The sequence below is a fragment of the Miscanthus floridulus genome, chromosome 9 (assembly GCF_019320115.1).
Source record: "Miscanthus floridulus cultivar M001 chromosome 9, ASM1932011v1, whole genome shotgun sequence".
NCBI classification, from domain to species: domain Eukaryota; kingdom Viridiplantae; phylum Streptophyta; class Magnoliopsida; order Poales; family Poaceae; genus Miscanthus; species Miscanthus floridulus.
In genome coordinates this window covers 25933358-25954276 of record NC_089588.1, presented here as the reverse complement: position 1 = coordinate 25954276, position 20919 = coordinate 25933358, and the positions used below count along the sequence as shown (strand labels likewise).

The window sequence follows — 20919 nt, the reverse complement described above, 5'->3', positions numbered from 1 at the left end:
CTAAATGGATGGCCTGCATCAAATCTCTCTCCGATCGCAAATCGGATCTTCTGTTCCTTCTTTTCCATGGCACCTAGCCCCAATCGAGCTGCTCGGCTCCGCCGCCCCGCCTGGCTCCGGTGGCTCTCCAATGGCCGGACCTGCCTATCGCTGTCCACCATGGCCCAACTCTAAAATGCATATGATGTGCCTCCTCCGTCCTCTCCATCATCTTATTGATCTCTAGCAAGGCTCCCACACCACCGCCAGCTCACACTTAGTTCCGATGGTGCCTCGTCGCATTTGCCATGTCCTACTACCGCCGTCACACCAAATCGCCTTCATTGGGCTATCACCATGATGCCCCCCACACTTCTGCACTCCAACCTCTTCCCCAGCCACCCCGCTGGCAATACCACTGCTGCCTCAACCAAACCTCCTCTACCAAACTGCCAGGCTGGCAACCTACCTTGTAGATCCATCTAGGGCCAAAAGAGTCAGGTAAGCCGATGAACCATTACCCTGCACCCTAATCTTGCTGGTGTTGGGGAAGAAGACCATTGTGGCATGACTTATGGGCATAACTAGATGAGCTAAGAGCTACCTATTGTGCCGATTACTATAGAGATGAACCCAATCTAGAATACGGCAGAAAAATTCGAGTGAAAGAAAGATTCAAATCACTCAACTGATGTTTAGATTTCCTCTTGAACATAGGCGACTGGACTACATATTTCCTACACATCAAAACATGATTCATGCTACGAAATCAATATATTGTGCGTTATGATTCATGGTACCACAATCAATCTATGGTGCCATATCATTCACGATACTAAAATCAATCTATGGTGCCTTATCATTCATATGCTAACAACATATCTAACTATGGAAAAAATATCAAACATGGCACCAAGGCTAGAACCATTATAGCACGATGACAATATGGCTGCAAAGAACACCTGTGAAAGTGTGCAGACGTTTCTTGAAATTGAATCCTATCATAGTCACCCGCATTGATAGGGTGCACAATAAAATTTCATGGTACTTTTCCAGCACATATGCTTAGAGCCATTTGGATAATCGGACCATTCATGTACTTATTAGGTTATGATTTAATCTTTATTAATTGGAGACCCCAACATAACATCCACTTTAATCTGCATGTGATGCGCTACGAAAAACAAAAAAAATCTTAGAAATGCTCACAAAGATAAAAAACAGTCTAGCCACCTATCAGTACATTTTGATCATCATTAACAATAATAGCCATCACATACAATCTATTTTCTAATGACTACCACTAATCATCATTAATAATAATAGCCATCAGATCTATTCTATTTCCTAAAAGACTACCCCATCTCGCTTATAACAATACTCTAGATTTTTGCAATAAAAAGTTTACAATTTGATATATAAAATTTGCAAGAACCCCATACTGCAGAGTCTGCTTATGCTTGGTAATATTAGTAATGTATGGAAGTATGTCCTTGTATATTTGCAAAGCCAGCTCAAAAAATCGATGCTTGCAACAGGGGAAAAATTACTGCAGCGGAGGGTTAGTGACATCCTAATTTAGGGCCTAGTTTGGACTGTAGGAATTTCACAAGAATAATACACGACTTTCATAGAAAATCAGTTAAACACGGAAGCAAAAAAACAGAAACCTGAAAGGTTTTCCCATGTTCCAAACATGAACTAAGAGTGCATGAATAATAAAGCAATGCACTATTTAAGCACGATAAATGAACAAAAAAATTAAAAAGAATTTTTATGCATGTATGAATTTTTAGGAACTGTTTCTTTAGCAGCAACCAAGCATCTTCAGGTTCGAGTTTGCTGATACGGTGGTAGGGCTCCTCTGCCATCATCCCTCGTGCAACTGTGTTATGTCTCGTGGTGATGAGCACACGGCTACCATTATTAGCTGCTGCAACATTGACCAAGGGAGTTCGAAGCACATCCTCCCATGCACGGTAGTCCCAGACATCATCCATTATCATTAAGGTCTTATGTCCCACCAAGGCTTCGGTGAGGATTCGGTCCAATGTTGACTTTGTGTCTCCGGCAGCATGGTAGTCTCCTCCAGCTTCGGTAAGGGCAGTCCCAATGGTGTATTGATGATGGTTTCTATCCTCATTAAATGACTTGCCACGTAGGCAAAACGCTGACATGGCAACGTAATTAATGAAGAAAGAGAGCAAAAATCCTAGAAATGGTTTCCTCATGAAGAAATCAGGTCTTCTCTTGACCCAATGCACCAACAAACCATGAAATCGCCATTGGGGAGAAACCACCAGTTTCTAGGGGGCTCGTGTCGCACTCCCATTGGAGGAAGAAGATAGAGTTGGGAGAGAGAAAGAGAAAATAATTATTACTCATAGAAACCATGGGTTAGAAAACAGTACTTTTTTGGTGCGGTATCCTATGTTATACAAACTACTAGTTTCTTTCATTGGGACTGCCCTAATAGCTCTCCTCAATATATCTAGCTCATTAAAATCCTTGTTGACACTTGACCATATTTTCTTCGAGAACTCTTGTTGTACAATGTCACTCTTGAAGATCTTCCTAGCGAGGGTCGTTTTTCCAATCCCACCAACTCCAACAATGGCGAATACCATGATTTTGTTGTACAGTCTGTTGGTTTCATCCTCCTTTGCGAGCAACTCCACAATATTTCTCATGTCCTCTTCTATCATCTCACCAACCAAACCTGTCTCATCTAGACCCCCTGATGTCTGACGGGTACCAAGACTAGATGATACAATGTTTCTTCCACGGTCCTCATAAGAACTAAGGTTGATGAAGTTGAATGATGCACTGCATGCCTTGATGCCATCTAGCTTCTTGTTAGGGTTCTTGATGCGGCTTCCAATGTCGTGGGCATGGAGGGGATTCCGTATGCAGAAGAGCAATGAGTTGAAGCATCCTGCATCATGTCTTGGGCCTCGCTCCATGGCCTTGAGCTGACACAGGTCGAGGATGTCGGTGGCATCCTACATGGCATCCCTTAGCTCTCTCACCCATGCTTGGACACTTTGGTCAGTGATGTTCCTTCTATCAGCATCAGCAAGGAAGTTCTTCAGATCTCGAAGTTTGATGCCCATGTTATCAATCTCACCGGTCACCCCGAGCAACATATGCACCTCTTCTGTGGCCATCTCCATCAGCATGTTTTGGATGTATGACGCCAAAGCACCTATGAGACCGGCCATGATTGACAAATTCGTTTTTGCTGTAACAAAATCAGAACAAATGTGATTTTTTTTGAGAAATCAGAACAATTGTGAATGCCAACATGACATTTTACTTTTGTACAACAAAGATATAAATCATCTGAGATGTATACATGCATCCATCGTGGCACAATTACTGACTTCTCATTCATTGATACATCTACGCATAAGCAGCTGCAGAAACGCAATGGTTAAGTAGTCGAACCTGAGGCTGATGAGCTGAACAATGGCCGGAAGCGGTTTGGTGGTGCCAGTGTTGTTCGTTCTTGGTCGTGGAACGTACAGAATCTATTGGTCAATAGTTAGACAGGAATCGGCAAGGACTTCGTCGACCTGACCAACCAGATACTACTGCTGGATTGTGGCGTTCCGGTGACTGATCAAGGTAGGACTAGCGAGACGGATTTAGGTTCCGATGTGAGGTTCTTGCCCGCAAGAATCGCAGTAGCTGGTTGATGGTTTGTGTTTGGCTGCTTGAGCTGGGAAGGAAATGTTGATGATTCAGGGAAGAAGATGGTGATTGGAGCAGGTCGCACTACTGGAAACGCGTGCTTTGCCGAGGGCCTGAGGCTTTGCTGAGGGCCAAATCTCGGGCACTCGGCAAAGATACTCTTTGCCGAGGGCCAGCCACAGGAGCCTTCGGCAAAGAACGGCCCTAGGCAAAGAGGCCTTTGCCGAGGGTACGGCCCTCGGCAACGACAGGCCCACGGAAAATCAAATCTTTGCCGAGGGCCGTGGCCCTCGGCAAAGATGCCCTCGGCAAATTAGGCCCGTTGGGTCACGGCGGCCAATCCCGTCAAGCTTTGCCGAGGGCCACCCGTTAGGCCCTCGGCAAATGTTTTTTTTTTCTGTGAAACCAGTTTTTCGGCAATTTTTTTTTAAAAAAAGTCTTTGCCGAGGGCCCAGACCAGGCCCTCGGCAAATATTTTTTTTGAACCAGTTTTTCGGCCAAAATTATTTTTTTTATAAATCGTCTTTGCCGTGGGCCCGAGGCGATGCCCTCGGCAAAGAAGCCCTTTGCCGAGGGCCAGGCTAGGCCATCGGCAAATAATTTTCTTTTTTGGTTTTTTAGCCCAGTTTTTTTGAGGTGCTACAATACATTGTTTTCAACTCAATTTTAAAATTTGGGCCAATTTTGACTTTTTTTTTATATTTCCTTAATTTATTTCGATTCTTTGATTTTTTTCGAATATGTCCAATTTGAACTGCAGGTGCATGGAATATTGCAATGTAGTGTTTCAAAAAATGTTATTCATGTTAATTGGTGCATGTTGAGTCCCTATCCACGAACTCACATCAAATTTCGCGCATCTTCTTCGCGTAACATGACGACCGACTTGCCGGAAAAGTGTTTTAAAATTATATAAAATCCATACGAAGTCCGAAAATCACGAAACTTGGCGAGATGTCATGTTATCGCATGTGTAGGCTGTGGTAAAAAATTAAGAAGGTTTTGAGCGAGTTGCGACGTCGGATGCCTGAAACCCAGATAGCTCCAGCCAGCCCATACGTCCACGGCCTTCTCCAGCACTGCAGCAGGTCCAAGCACTCCAGGTAATTCCTGTTTTACTCGTCGTACGTAGATATTTACACACCTAAATTAGATTTGCATTACTGATACATTGGAGTGAAATATTGCAGACCGAGCTGCAAGAAACAAGAAGGCAAAGTCAAGAGCAGAACGCGGAGCTGACCGCACAGCTGCAGGCCCAGAAGGTCGCGTTCGAGGCCGCGCAGAAGCAGATGGTGGAGATGATGGTGATCATGCAAAGTCTTGGGCAAGCATCGGGTGTACCTGTGTAGTTTTTAGCTCCTCCATCTCCTACTCCTGCAGCTACTCCTGTAAGTATGAAAGTTCACTTTTCGCTTGTGCTTTGCATGTATGTCGGCCTTCGTGCTGTTGTGGATGTCGGCGTTCGTGCCGTTGTGGATGTCGGCGTTCGTGCCGTTGTGGATGTCGGCGTTCGTGCCGTCGTTTCTTGCAGGTTTTGGAAACCTCCCCGTGCAGAGGAGGTGCTGCCGAAATTTTCAATTGAGTCTAATCTTTTTGTATTGCTAGATTACTAGATGCAATCTGTAAGTTCCAAAACTGTTTTCCCGGATTACTCACACATGCAATCTCTGCTCCTTTGTGCAGCTTTCGTCCGCGGGTTCCAATCAACCCGCTAGTGCATCACCGGGTGATCTTGCTTTTCCTTCACCATCGTCTCATAGGCTAGCTTGATAAGGACTCGTGCTAGGTGATGTGGTTGGACTTTAGCGTGATTTGTGATTTATGGTTGTGACTTGTGCTTGGATTTCATTAACTTGTCGTAATAAACATGTGAATGATGATGAACATGTGACTTGTCGTTGTAATATATTGTGATTTGTGGTTCACAATTATGGTTGTGATATATTGTGAGAAATGGGTTCTATGTGATATATATATGTATATATATGAAATGCTTGTGTCGATGGAATGCAAAAAACAAAAAACAAAAATTAAATTTCTGTCTCTTTGCCGAGGGCAATGACCAAGGCCCTCGGCAAAGAAGGGTCCTTTGCCGAGGGCCCTAGCAATAGCCCTCGGCAAAGATTTTTTTTGGAAAAATCCTGAAAATTTCTTTGCCCAGGGCCAGGGAGCAGGCCCTCGGCAAAGGTTTTTTTTAAAAAAAATTTAAAAAAAAAACTATTTCTTTGCCGAGGGCCGGCCCTCGGCAAACAATTTTTTTTTTAAAAAAAACCTTTGCCGAGGGCCCTGGCAATAGCCCTCGGCAAAGATTTTTTTGGGAAAAATCCTGAAAATTTCTTTGCCGAGGGCCACGGAGAAGGCCCTCGGCAAAGGTTTTTTTTTTTAAAAAAAAAATTTATTTGCCGAGGGCCGGCCCTCGGCAAAAAAAATTCAAAAAAAAAACCATTTCTTTGCCGAGGGTCGGCCCTCGGCAAAGAAACCGCCAATGGCGCCGGCGCGTGACGACATCTTTTCTTTGCCGAGGGCCGTCCTGGCCCTCGGCAAAGGCTTTGCCGAGTGCCCGATCAAGGGCCCTCGGCAAAGACCCCTTCGCCGTTTAAAAATTCTCCGAGGGGTCTTTGCCGAGGGCAGCCCTCGGCAAAGCCTTTACCGAGGGTTTCTGGTCCTTTGCCGAGGGCCAGACAAAGCATGCGAGTCCAGTAGTGTCGTGTTGACACTGCAAGCTGGGAAGGAGAGTGCATGACAGCTTCGATCGATTTGCGTGCGGCCTAGTTTATTAATTCCGTAGCGGAGCCTTGGATGCTAGAGTAGCTCTGAGCCAAACCACGTGAAACGCTGGCTAATGCATTTGCGTGAAGAAGCGTGGAGCCACCGCATGATGCTTTCTCCTCGCACGAGATGACTAGCCAAGTCTCACTGAGGATGAAGAAATAAATGCAGCTTGGCAGTGGACATGGTATGGTGCTGGAGGCTAATTGGCAAAGGTAGACGGGATTTTCAGTTTACAATAAAATCACAGCGTAGAGACGGATCCTCGTATTAGTACCAATTCCACTTTGGAGCCTCAGTAGCTAGCAAAACAAGTTAACACAAAAGCAAGTTGAATTAAATTAAAAATAATTTGATTGCCCATCCGGCTGTCTAGATGTATGCACCGGGTTGATGCCATGGTGCTCTACACTAACCTTCACGGCTTCACCTGCCTCGAGTGGCTAGAAGCTTCACGTGTGACTGCATCGGGTGCAGGTACCATGCCAGTAAGGACATCGGGTTGCTTTAACAAATGAACATTAGGGTGCTAATGCACGAGTATTATAATGTTGTCACCGCGCTGGGACGAGGACAAGGCACGCGGGTAGGTCAGTCCAGCAGAATTATTCTACTTCTCGCAAGCATTGGTAGGTGCAATGCAAGTCGGATCGATCAGATTCGGATTCAGATTAATGCAATGGACAGCCGGTGACTGAAAATTCTGCCGAGCGTGTACCAGTACTCACTAGTTAGGAAATATTATACTGTGCAGTGGCCACCGCAAATAACCAATGGAGAGAACATGATCTTCCAAAGCCAAACGAGAACTGCATGCAGAGATACAAGATGTGCTATAGCGCAGCTGGGTTTCCACGAAGACTAGCTACAACGGAAAAACAGAAGCAAACTCCCAACTCATGCAAGGAGGTCCGATCCCATAACTTGTTCCAGTGTGCTTTCCCAAAAATAATGATTTTCTGAGGTTTGATTTACTCCTCCTATTACCCAAGGAATACGCATCTAGGTCCCAATGAGAGATATGTGTCCTCAAAAGAAGTGGACTTGGCTCAAATAGCATCAAAATGGTGAACTCGCCACACTACCCTTATGAAACACTGCTGAAACGCCATTTCTGTGTTTTGGTTCTCATTTAACCATTTTGTAAAAAAGTTGACCTGTGCTTTCCATTTTGCCCCTAGATTGAAATCACAATCCTCTCACTACTGTCGGTGGATCTTCCCTCTTCGCTCCTCCGATTCCATCTGTTCGGAGCTGACCTCGGTGTTGGGATGGGCCTCCAATTCCTTCGATTCCATTGCTTCGGTGCTCGAACCTGCGACCACCGGCCCCACGCGTTCGTCCCCTAACCATTCCAACCACAACACATTTGTGTGCATTTTGGATATTCCTTCGTGTTATTTTAATCCGGTTTTCAAATAAGTATTTGGAACCTTAAATGAATTCAAATGGAAAAGTTGTCACCTACAAAGTTTCATAACTTTTTAAGATCTACAACTTTGGTATTGGTCTTTTCTCTAGCCAAGGTTGTTTGAAATATTTGAATTTCAAATGTGAGAAATTTAAACATAGATTTTCCATCATAGATGATTTTAAATAAAAAAGTTGTCAACTACAAAGTTACATAACATTTCGAGATCTACAACTTTTGTTTCGGTCGTTTCTCCATCCGAGGTCGTTTGAAAAATTCGAATTTGAAATGTGAGAAATTCAATAGTAGATTTTCCATGCATATATGATTTCAAATGAAAAAGTTATCAACTACAATGTTGCATAGCTTTTCTAGATCTACAACTTTTGTTTTGGTGGCTTCTCCATCTGAGGTCATTTGAAAACTTTGAATTTTGAATGTGAGAAATGCAAATGCAATTTTTGATGCATAGATGATTTCAAATGAAAAAGATGTCAATTACAAAGTTGCATCACTTTTCGAGATCTGCAACTTTTGTTCTTGTCATTTTTTCATCCGTTGTCATTTGAAAAAATAAATCAAATTTACTATGTAGCTCTTATTTTTAGAGGCAGCTGCAAATCGATTTATAGAGGCGGCTAAAACTAGAGCCGCCTCTAAAAATTCTAGAGGCATTTTGAAATAGGGCCGTCTCTAAAAATAGGGGCATTTGTAGAGGTGACTTGGAACAACACCCGGCTCTATAAATGCATTTGTAGCGGCGGCTGTAAATTGAACCGCCAAAACATAGCTGAAACTATTTTGGCCTATATAATTTAGAAACATGACTCGATAGTTTCAAAATTGGCATGGCCTAGTTTAGAAACCACCCTGGACAGTTTCTTTAGAACAACCTGAGTAAGTTTTGAAGAAAAAGGCAAAACCCAATCAAACGATCTCCAAATTTTTTGAATCTGGACAAATTTTTTAAAATATCACGATGAATCACTATCAATCCAAGATCAATAAAGCTATTGCAAAGGATTATCCAATTGATCAAAAGGTTGGTGACATATCAAAAGGTGTTCAAACAAGATGAAGGATTACATGATTTTGTGAGTACTATGCATTTGTGTCATCCATTTAGCCTATAAATATTGATGAAGCGCTTAAGAGATCTGGATTGGGTGAATGCTATGCATGAATAGTTAAATAATATCACCCCCAATTACATTTGGAAGCTAGTTGAGAGACCCAAGAACTACAGTATGGGTGGTATTAAATAGGTGCTTAGAAATAAGCAAAATGAAGATGGCATAGTTGTAAGAAACAAAACAAGATTGGTTGCATAGGGCTATACTCAAGTTGTAGGATTAGATTTTCATGAAACATTTGCGCCAGTTGTAAGACTTAAAGGCTATTGAGTGCCCCAATATTGAGTTTTAGTTTTCAATTTTTTTGAAATTCATACTTTTTGAATTTTTTCAGTTGCCTTGGACGGAGAAACGACCCAAACCAAAGTTGTAGTACTCAAAATTTCGAAAACTTTCCAATTCAATGTTTTTAATTTAAACTTTTTTAGGCTCTCAATTATGCATTACAATATTCACTAAAGTGGATACAATATAAATGTATCTGCTACATAGACACAAGTGACTTTGAGACATAGTGGTCGTGAGTTTGAGCTCTCTCACTCACACATGCACGTGTTTCGCACGAAAAATCATGTGACTTATCACTTCCGTCAACACATGCTAGGATAGCCACCTCAACAAATGGTTTCCAATGGCCTCTTAAAAGGCCGGATGTAGTAGTGCCTCCTATTTAGCGGGCTCCATCAATACCGCTAGGAAGTACGACTCCAAAGCGTTAGAATATCTAGTGTTCTAATTTTGTGGAAAAAGCATTGAAATTGAAGATTTCGGTACAAAGTCTAGGGTTCAAATTAGAGGTTGGATGCCTCAAGCTACCAAATGTTATTCAAACACCTTGACTGGAAGACTAGAGGATCTCGGATTATCATCACAGCACGTGACGTCACTACGGGAAACAGGGACTTTGCCGAGCGCTGCACTCGGCATAGGCCACTCGGAGAAAAAAAAAGTCGGCAAAGCCTTCTTTGCCGAGTGTCATTCGTCGGGCACTCGGCAAAGAAAAGTAGCCGTTAACGGGGCGCTATCATGACGGTTGCTTTGCCGAGTGTCTCATGTACGACACTCGGCAAAGAATTTATATAATTTTTTTTCCCGAAATTGTTTGCCGAGTGTCGGCTCTCGGCAAAAAAAATATTTTTTTTAAAAAGTCTCTTTGCTGAGTGTCTATAGTGACACTCGGCAAAGCCTTCCCCTTTGCCGAGTGCCATGGCCTGACACTCGGCAAAGAGCCTAGCTTTGCCGAGTGTCTTTGCCATTACACTCGGCAAAGCTGGGAAATCTGGTGTTTTCATGCAGCTTTTGCCAGCTTTGCCGAGTGCAGTGGCCATTGCACTCGGCAAAGAGGCCTTTGCCGAGTGTGACACTCGGCAAAGCGTCTATAATTGCCTATTTTTTTCTTGTTTTTACATTCCAACACTTGCATCACACATTCAAACAGAAAATTTCACAGATATTCATCACATTCTTCAAATCCATGACATTCATCACTTACATATCACAAACACCATTTAGAAGTCACAAACATAAGTGTCTGAATATATCACATCGAAATTCACAAGTTCAAAAGTTGTTCATCATCTAACATCCAGTTTATTACCACAATTCCATGAACATGGACAAGTTCAAACTCATTACCAAATACGCCTTTGATCGGGCGGTGACCGATACGGATCCTGAGAATTAGGCAGATTATTGGAACCCGCCGACTGAGGCTGCACAAAGGAGTATATATTCTATCTGTTAGACATGTACTTGGCTAGCTAATTAGAAATTACTTGCATGTAAGACACTGTGATTAACTTTCACACTCATAGGTGTAGGTCCATCCCAGGGTGAGGCTGCAGGTGGAGGTGGTGGAGCGAGCAGCTCAGGTGGCACAACAAGACACGTATGTTGCCCAAGGCTTTGAAGAAAGCCCGTGATGCTCGACAACCGAGTCTCATAGGTCTCCGTGATGCCTATCAACCTACTCTCATAGGTCTGACGCTGGGACATCAGCTGCGCCTGCAGCTCTTGACGCTGCCGAGCTTCTTCTTCGAGCCGGGCCTGCAACATTTCACTCCAATGTTTCAGTAATGCATAGCTAATTACGGTGTTTAAAAGTCAATATACGACGAGTCAAACTGAAATTACCTCGAGGACGTCGGCCCGCTGCTGTGCAACGTTCGGCCGTGTGCATATGGCCGGGCTCTCGCTCGTGCTCCGGGCTCGGATCATGGAGAGGTCGGGGACAGCGGTCGAGTCGATTGTGCCATCGGCAATCCACATGCGGCCGTGCTTCTTCCCTCCTCCCAACCTCATGACGAGCTCTGTATCAATCTCCTGCGTGCACGGGTCGAAGTCTAGCCCATGGACTGACCTTGCCGCCGACATGTACTCGTTGATGCGGGTGTGGATGCTCGAGTTCGTGTACTCCTGAGGCTCGTCCTCGAGGCTGAAGGAGACGTCGGACGTCGCCTTTCCCTTGTGGGACATGCACCACGCCTGGAAGTCCGAGCACTCCTGGCCTTGATGTGCCGCCCTCTACGAGAAAGACATCAAGAAGATTAGAAATCAGTCATAATTGAGCATCAGAATAGATAAATGAATTCGTGTACCCATGCGTCTCTGTATCCGGTGAGGTTGCGGCTGCCTTGATGGTGTGCTAGTCCTTGCATCTCCAAACGCCGTTCCCTTGCAGCGTTGTGCGTCGAGGCATACCCCTCCGTAAACCAGTTGTCCACGATCTTCTCCCACGCCTCGGGATACGATCTGCACCACCAGGGAATCATCTGCATGTCATCCGGTAATTGACATATAAGATGATCGAATTAAACCTACTTATTCTCAAAACGAATCAATCTGGATGTTCTCATGTACCTCAATGTACTGCTCCCGGGTCAGGTCCATGGTTCTGGCATCGACCTTTTTGACCCTCTGTCCAAGCTTCGACCCGTAGTAGGTGACAACGGCCTGGATCTTCGCCTCGTGAATCATGTCGATGACGAGCTTTTTGCAGGCTTTGGTTGCCACCTGATCCTTCCTGCCCTCAAATCCCTCCTCGCATTTGAAATAAGCCTGCGGACAAACATGATATTTGTATGGATATTTTTTAAAGAAAAAGTTCAATGAAAGAAGCAATGCTATGCGAGGAGACTTACCCAGAACTCCCCAATGACCCGTGCTGCCTTGTTGGGGTACGGCTCCGTATCAGCGGCGATGGCGTAGTGGTCAAACGAACAGGCCGCCAACGTGTTGTTATTGTACGTGACGACGCCGGGGTAGTGTTGCCTGCACAGAAGATCCAGGATGACATTGGGGGTGCGTGCACCAGCACCGGACACAACCACCCAGTTCCTACACATGTGATTAAGAAAAAATAGTAGTTCATCTTTGTTTGAACTTATCATATGAAGTAGGGGCAAATAAAATGTCAGGTTTACTTACTTTTGCCCTTCAGGAAGCGGAAAAGCAGGGAGGCTCACGGGACCTCGCAAGTACACCCTCAGAGCAGAGGAAGAGGAACCCGTGCCTCCCGCCAACGCCTCCTGCTCGTCGAAGGGCGCCTCCTCCTCCTCCTCCTCGTGCGCCCTCTCCACGGGCGTCACCGACTCCGCCTCCTCATCCTCCTCGTGCGCCCTCTCCACGGGCATCACCGGCTCCGCCTCCTCCGACACCTGGAGACGTGCCGGGGGCCTCCTGCTCCTCGGGTTCCTCCTCCTCCTCGCGTCCGACCCCTCGGCCTCCTCCCCCGCTTGGTAAAGCGACCTGACGGGCCTGTGACGCCCACCCGCCATCTTTGTTGAATCACCTAAAAAAAAGAAAAGTATTACATGTATTAGAAATAATATTCATGCTTACAAAACACTTAATTAGAAATAGATGCAAAATGATAATCAACTTTAGTATTACATTTATTAGAAATAATCGTCATTATTTGGATTAGCTGGATCATAGGTCTCATCATCGCTATCAACATTGTCCAAATCATCAACACTAATTGAAGGAGGAATGTTGTCTTCATTGTCATTGCCTAAACGTAATCGCTCAAGCATTTGTAGGTCATCCACATTTTGGACCTCATCTCCAGCATCCTCATCATCAACCCTTTCATTGTCTACTTCCATTTCTATCGCTTCGGTTAAGTCTATCACAAAGCTTCCTTGTAGCCCCTCTTCTTGAAAGAACTCTCCCTCATATGTGCTTGGATTGAAGTTGTAATCTTCATCGTTTGGGGCAGGTAGTTTACCATGTGGTGATACCTTGTGCACAATAGCCCAACCCTTAAGCTCTTCGTCTTGGCATGCGTATGGCATATAATACACCTGGTAGGCCTGTTGAGCCACAATATAGACATCTTTTCCTGGGTAGACGGAATCTGGTTGAATCTCCACTAGCCCAAGATTAGGGGTCCGTCTCGTTGCTCCAGGATCAAACCAGTGGCATTTGAATATGACAGGATTAAGAGCTTTGGAACCATGAAATGAAAGTTCATAGATTTCCTCAATTCTTCCATAATATTGGACCTCATCAGTGCCTAGTGTTAAAACTCCGCTATTTGTGGTCTTTCGATTGGGCCGACTCTGCTCGTAGCATGTTGTTTGAAAGCGATATCCATTCACGTCGTAGCCGTTAAATGACTTGACCCTGTTTGAACCAAGAAATGAAATCGGGCCTCCCTCATCCCGCACCCTTTGAAAGAAAGGTATCAGTTTCCTGCGGGGTTGGATCCCTTCGTCCTTGCCAGGTTTGACGAGTGAATTCCCTGTACCAAAGAGAAATAAGGGGGATGCGAAATAGTGTGACGGCGTATCGAAACAAGGGGGTTGAGAACTTACCCAATGAACGGCTGCACCTCGACAAGGTTGGTCAACACATACAGCATGATACTACGCCACTCTTCATTTTTCAATTGCTTAGTGGTCGATGCACTTGCGCTTCTGAGCTGCCCTTGGAAAAGGCTGAGCTTCGATTCATTTTCTCCAACATTATAACGAGGGGGTGGATTATGCACGCTACGAAGGAGGTTCGGCTTGTAGTATTTCTTTGTGAAGGTTCCCACCTCCTCCCTAATGGTTTCCTCTACAATGGAAGCCTCAATTTTGGCCTTATTTCTATATTTTGTTCGAACAGTCTTCAGACATCTCTCGATTGGATAGCACCACCGGGCCTGCACGGCCCCCCCATACATGCCTCATAGGGGAGGTGCACAATCAAATGCTGCATCGGCAAGAAAAAGCCGGGTGGAAAGATCTTCTCCAACTTACAGACCAACACAGGTGCCGCTTTTTCCAGGTCACGAACGACGGACCGGTCAAGCTCCTTTGCACAAAGCTGGCAAAAGAAATAGCTCAACTCTGCAAGCACTTGCCATATATGATCAGGGACATAGTCTCGAATCATCGCTGGAAGAAGCCAATCAATCCAGATGTGGAAGTCATGACTCTTCATCCCGTTGACTCGCAGAGTGCCTAAGTTGACTCCCCTCCTTAGATTCGCTGCATACCCATCAGGGAACATTAGCGATTGGATCCATTGAAGTACTTCCCTCCTCTGATCCCTGGTCAAGATGAAATCGACCTTAGGCCGCCTCCATGTCTTGTTGCCTCTAGGAGGCTGCATCTCTTGCTTTGGTCTATCACATAACGTTGCTAGGTCCACTCTAGCCTTAGTGTTGTCCTTAGACTTTTCAGTGTCCATGAGTGTTCCCCAAAGTGCCTCGGCGACATTCTTCTCGGTGTGCATTACATCGATGTTATGTGGCAGAAGAAGGTCATCGAAATAGGGGAGCCTCGTCAAGCCTGACTTATGTGTCCACATATGTTGCTCACCATATCCCACAAACCCACCATCTGGAGCGGACACGAGAGCATCTATCTGCGCATGAACCTCGGCACCAGTCATCATCCGCGGTGGAGGGTCTGTCACTACGATACCTTTCGTAAAGTTCTTGATGTCTTGTCTGAATGGATGCTCAGAAGGGAGGAATTGTTGATGTGCGTCGAACGACGAATACTTGCCACCCTTCCGTAACCAGATGAACCTCAAAGCTTCCTTGCATACTGGGCATGGGAGCTTCCCGTGAACACACCAACCGCTGAATAACCCATACGCCAGGAAGTCATGCATGGAGTACTGGTACCAAACGTGCATTTTGAAGCTTGTCTTTGTAGCTCTGTCGTATGTCCATACCCCTACCTCCCAAGCATGGATCAATTCATCAATCACCGGCTCCATGAACACACCCATATTACTCCCCGGGTGTCTAGGAATTATCAACGACAAGAATATGTTATGTCGTTCAAAGGAGACACCGGGGGGGAGATTGAGGGGGATAACGAACACGGGCCAACATGTGTATGGGGCAACCATCATTCCATAAGGATTGAACCTGTCTGTTGCCAACGCAACACGTACATTACGAGCCTCTCTAGCTTTTTCACGATATATGTCATCGAAGTGTTTCCATGCTTCACCATCGGCTGGATGCACCATCTTCTCCAGACTGTACCGTTTTCCATTTTTGTGCCATGTCATCTGTTTTGCGGATTCCTCGTTCATGAATAGCCATTGGATCCTCGATAGGAACGGAAGGCGCCGTACGATCTTCACTGGGACTGTCGTCTGACTCTTCTGACCATCACCAGAGTCTGTCTCCAGGTACCTAGATGATTCACACTTTGGACAGTACTTTGCGTCCACATGTTCTTTCCAGAATAGGACGCACCCCTTCGGACAAGCATGTATCTGCTCATACGGCATCTTAAGTGCCCGAAGGAGCTTCTGTGAATCGTACATGCTCTTTGGCAGAATGTGGCCCTCCGAAAGCAGGGTGCCAATCACGATCAACATCTTATCGAAGCCGTCTCGACTGATGTTTAACTCGGACTTCAACGCCAACAAGCGTCCAATGGCGTCAAGTTCAGACACCGAGGACCGATCGTAAAGGGGCTTCTGAGCAGAGTTCATCATCTCGTAGAAAGCCTTTGTGGCTGCCTCCTTCTCGCGTTTGTCAACGCTGAGTGCTTGGTGAACATCATCTAACAAGTCTGGTACACTAGCATCATCATCAAAAGCTTTGACGCATGGTCTCACCACCTCCTCTCTCGTACGATGGGCTTCACCATGGTACATCCACCGGGTGTAGCCCGGCATATATCCATTCTTCACAAGATGTTTACCCATGTCGACCCTGTTTATCCTTCTCCTGTTTGCACATTTGGAGCAGGGACACGGCTCTAGCGGATGTGATGACGAAGCCTTGCCAAATGCCTTGTTCAAAAAAGCCTCGGTCTTGCGAAACCATTCATCTGTGTACTCCATTTGACTTTTCCAGCCCGTGTACATCCACTGACGGTCATCCATCCTCTAAAATGCCAGCGAGTAATGCAACCATCAACTACATCTACACGACTTTCATACTGTCTAATAGGTGAGGATAGGTCCTAATCCCACCCGTGGATGCGTAGATGAGGTTAGTTACCATGGTCTGCTCCTATCCCAGACATAATTTCGGCAGCACCTCCCCGCTGTTCTCCCGATACACGTCCTGGCAGGGAGAGTGTGTATCCGGAGAACAACAGGGACGGTAATGCCGAAACCCTGTCTCGGATCGGAGCGGACCATGGAAACTAAACTCATCTACGCATCCGTGGGCTGTCCAAATAACGTGGACAATCTGAAAAAGATACGGCCGTAGATATGAAAAGATATGCATACCACCAACCGTATCTCTTTCGGACGGGAAACACCTAACTTGGTTACGCGATCTACGACCAAGGTACGCAAAAGAGGGGTTATACCTAGGGTGTCGGTGGAGTCAGGCTAGCGGGGCGGTGGCGAGTCGGTGCAGTGGCGAGGCGACGCGGTGCAGGCAGACCCGCAACGCCGAGGAAGACGATCGGTGTAGCCAAGGTGCTCCGGCTCGGCTCAGACAGTTCCTTCACCTGCATGAAAAACAAATAGATTTGGGTCAATTCTAAATTTTGGCAGCACCTCCCCTGCACGGGGAGGTGTCCAAAACCTGCAAAAAACAATGGCACGAAGGCCGAAAATCACAACGGCTCGAAGGCCGACAATCACAACGGCTCGAAGGCCGACAATCACAATGGCACATCATTATACCTTGGCGGCAGAGGCGTCGACGAGACGGGAACACGGGGAAGATGGCGCCAGGAACGGAACGGGAAGGCAACCTCCTCTTTCCTCTCCTCCTGGCCTCCTCCTTCTGCATCGGTCGTTCGGTGGGGCGTGGCGGGGCGGGGAGCGGCGGGGCAGCGGCCGGCAGGGCCGGGTGAGGCGCTCTTCGCCGGTCGCGGCGGCGGGAAGCGGGGCCGGACGCGGCGCGGCGCAAATCGACGGTGGGGAGGGTCGGGGCGGGGCTTGATGCCGACGTCGGGGCAGCGCGCGCGTGCAGCGGCAGCGCGGGGCGGGGCAGCGCGCGTGCAGCGACGGCGCGGGCGGGGCGCCAGGGCAGCGCGCGCGGGAGCGGCGGCGGCTCGGGCTGCGCAGGCAGCGCGTGATGGCTGCGGGGCGGCGCGGGGCACGTCGGCGGCGGATGCATCGTTATATAGCATGTGGAGCCTATCACATGTGGAGATGTCCTGGTTTCTAAGCACCGTACATGACAACGTGCACGAAACTTTTTCAAATTTTTACCATAGGCTCCACATGCTATATAACGATGCATCCACAAGTTTCGTAATTTTCTGAATTCGTTTGAATTTTATACAATTTAAAAACACTTTGGCCGCAACTTTGTCCTCATGTTTCGTTAACCAGATGTGAAAATATCCCGCAAGTTCCTGGATACGGCCTCAAAACACACTCACTAGCATGACAATCATTTTTCGAATGATTAGATTTCATTATTCGATGCACCTGCAGTTCAAACTTGCTTTTTGCGAAATAAATCAACAAAACAAAAATAATTCTAAAAATATAGTAAAAAGTCACAAAATTCAACCAAAATTTAACATGTACTTTAAAGCACTGTAGAAACCCTAAAGAAAAAATCTGGGAGCAAAAATTAAAACAAAAACTTTTTCTTTGCCGAGTGCCAGACCTGGCACTCGGCAAAGGGGGTCTTTGCCGAGTGCCAGAGACAGGGCACTCGGCAAAGAAAATAAACAAAAAATAAAAAAATTTAAAAAATTCTTTGCCGAGTGTCTGACGGCGACCACTCGGCAAAGCCTAACGGTGGGTGGCCGCCGTCACATCGGTTAGCCTTTGCCGAGTGTTTAGCTTTGCCGAGAGCCCGACACTCGGCAAAGGGAGGCTTTGCCGAGTGCTATACTTTGCCGAGTGCCTGGCACTCGGCAAAGATGGATATGCCGAGTGTTTGGCTTTGCCGAGTGCGGCACTCGGCAAAGTATATCTTTGCCGAGTGCCCGACATTTCGCACTCGGCAAAGCCCCTGTTTTCCGTAGTGCGTGAAGAAGAGCGGGCGCTGGCTTTATGAACAAGGCGTATTACAAGTTGTTAATTCCATTACTTAGTCGTTAATGTATTAGTTGTGTTGGGCCCACGGGCAGTGGGAGGAGAGGGTAAATAAACAGATATACTTGTGACCCTGTGAACTCTGTAAAAGACAAGGCTATTCTGAATCGGAACAGAAAAGGGATCGAGGTTCTCCTCCTCCCGATATCGCTATCTCGTTCTTTCTGTGTGCGCTCCATCACCGTGCTCACTCGGTGCCGGCATGCGATGTGCTTGTTGTACACTCGGTACGTAGGTGTGTGTGTGTATATATATATATATATATATATATATATATATATATATATATATATATATATATATATATATATATAGACTCTAGGCGTAGGAGTATGCTTGGTGGCAGAGGCCTCCTGGATGAGATGAGGAGATGTGTACTGCGTGGCTAGCCTCACGAAAAACATCGGTTTCGTCAGGGGCCAGGGCTCACATTTTATTTGCCGTAGCGGAAAGGGGTGCAACTATGAGTTGGTTGGCGTTGGTTACACGGACTCAATCCTTGGACCTTAGCCACCAGAGAACAGAGATCACTCGATCAACCAGCAGGGTTGCTAGTTGTGTATGGTCGTGCGTCTCACCACCCTGAGAACAGTTCACGAAAACAGAGTCAGCATTTTTTGTTATTTATTATTATATGGTGTGTGTGTTACCAGGACGCTGTGTGTAGCTGCAATCTCTGCCGCGAGCAGATGTCCAGATTAAAGCCCATGAATTTAACCGAAGCAAGTGTTGTGCCGCACAACTGAAATAGCTCAGCTCCAGGTCTAGCAAAACGTAAACGGGACAGATCAACTGGAACAGAGGAAATCCTGTTATTTATGCACAATCAGTTGACAACACAGGGTGACGAATGACTCTGTCGCGGCATGGCATGTACATAGTACATCCGTCTCTGTTCTCAGGCGTGATTTGTTGAACAAAGTGTCAAAGGTTCAAAAGCTGCTTCAACGCGTTGCTTGTACAAGTACTGAGCATCGAAATGCATGTTCACATTACGCTCTTGGTCTACCCTTTTGTTGCTGCGGTGCAGTCAATCCATTGATCCGCCAACGAGTACGTGCGAACCCTTGTGCTTCAGTCCATTGGTTCGAAGGTGCCGCTACCCTTGCGGCTTCACTGCAGTGCAGGCACGCTCGACGCAACCAGAAAATCAAGTGATCATAGGCGTGCCACCTGCAGGGGGGGATAGCCCAAATATGTTATACTACTCCAAGAAGAAATTAATGAAATAGTAGGAGATATTGTCAGGATGGAGGCAAGCAGTTATCTTGTGCAGACAAATTTACCGGAAGCCTAGGCAGAGGGGCAGACGTTTGTCCGCACTTGTGCGTCGTTCTACCAGCCACTCTTCTTCAATCGGACATATTTTATCGTAAGGAAACCACGTCCGGCGGCTGCGTGCTGCACAAGATACAGAGATTGGAATTGAGACTACGCCTTGTTTAGATCACCTCCAAATTCCAAGTTTTTTCACTCTCTCTCCATCACATCAATTTTTAGCCGTTTGCATGGAGCATTAAATGTAGGTAAAAAAAATAACTAATTGCACAGTTTAGTTCGAAATCACGAGATGAATCTTTTGAGCTTAGTTGGTCCACGATTGGACAATATTTACCAAATAAGACGAAAGTGTTACTATTCATCGGTTTGAAATTTTTTGCAATCTAAACATGGCCTAGGGAACCAAGAAAACAGACCAAGCCAAACACGGTATCTGGAAATAAAAATATATCGGATGAAGCACCTTGAGCAATTGCAGAGCGACTGATATTTGTCTCAAAGAGGAAAGGATCTCTTCTGTAGGTCACATACCACTTCCTTTGACTGCCTTTATCATTTGCATTGGCTTTGACTTGCTGGATGTGGCTGAACTTGTGCCACTCAGGACCAGATTTCCCTGCTGCTATGGAAGTGAGCAGGGATAAGGAACAATCTAGCAGCAAATGCCTTGGGTTTACATCCTGCAGATACCTTGGGATTGTTTCCATACAGAGATAAAGAGAGAGAGAGAGAGAGAGTATGCACCTCAGTACAGTGAGGGGTTTCTTGGGATCGCCTGATGTTTGCTGTGGGTGGAGGAAAAAAGGACCGGGGTCCTCTCTTTATTGTTGCAAAGCAGAGTTCTCTGTCGGTTTCAAAAAACAATACGAATTACAGAGTACTCGTAGTAGTATTATAGGCAGGGTTTGTGTGTGCTGCCTCTGCTCTACTTCAGCACCACCACCCGATGTATATCTTAACTAATCACAATACGAATATATATACTGGAAACATGTAATTATCTCAGCCATCACCATCAAGCAACTTAACATGTGGAGGAGTCCAGCCTCCAGCGAAAACCTGACCTTTCTATGAGGAAGACGGCATATGCATTATTGAGCTGACCTGGCAAGTCTCCTCTGCCGTCGTCCGTCCACGGTATGGTAGTAATGGATATCACACAAGCATATAGTA

The 20919-nt window shown here is 46.0% G+C and overlaps 1 protein-coding gene across 6 annotated transcripts in view; it reads right to left on the bottom strand.

Moving 5' to 3' along the window:
* The window catches only part of LOC136483557 (putative disease resistance protein RGA4), a 224145-nt gene extending 203489 nt beyond the window's left edge, over nt 1–20656 (bottom strand). Inside the window, exons 1-4 of one of the 6 annotated variants that reach the window (XR_010765506.1) lie at nt 20491–20644; nt 20278–20365; nt 19752–19866; nt 19256–19638 (exon numbers count right to left, since the gene is read on the bottom strand). The gene's annotated coding sequence lies outside the window, so the exon portion shown is untranslated. The other 5 variants (XR_010765502.1, XR_010765503.1, XR_010765504.1 and 2 more) reach the window with 5 other exon arrangements.
* Nucleotides 20657–20919: the final 263 nt, after the last annotated feature.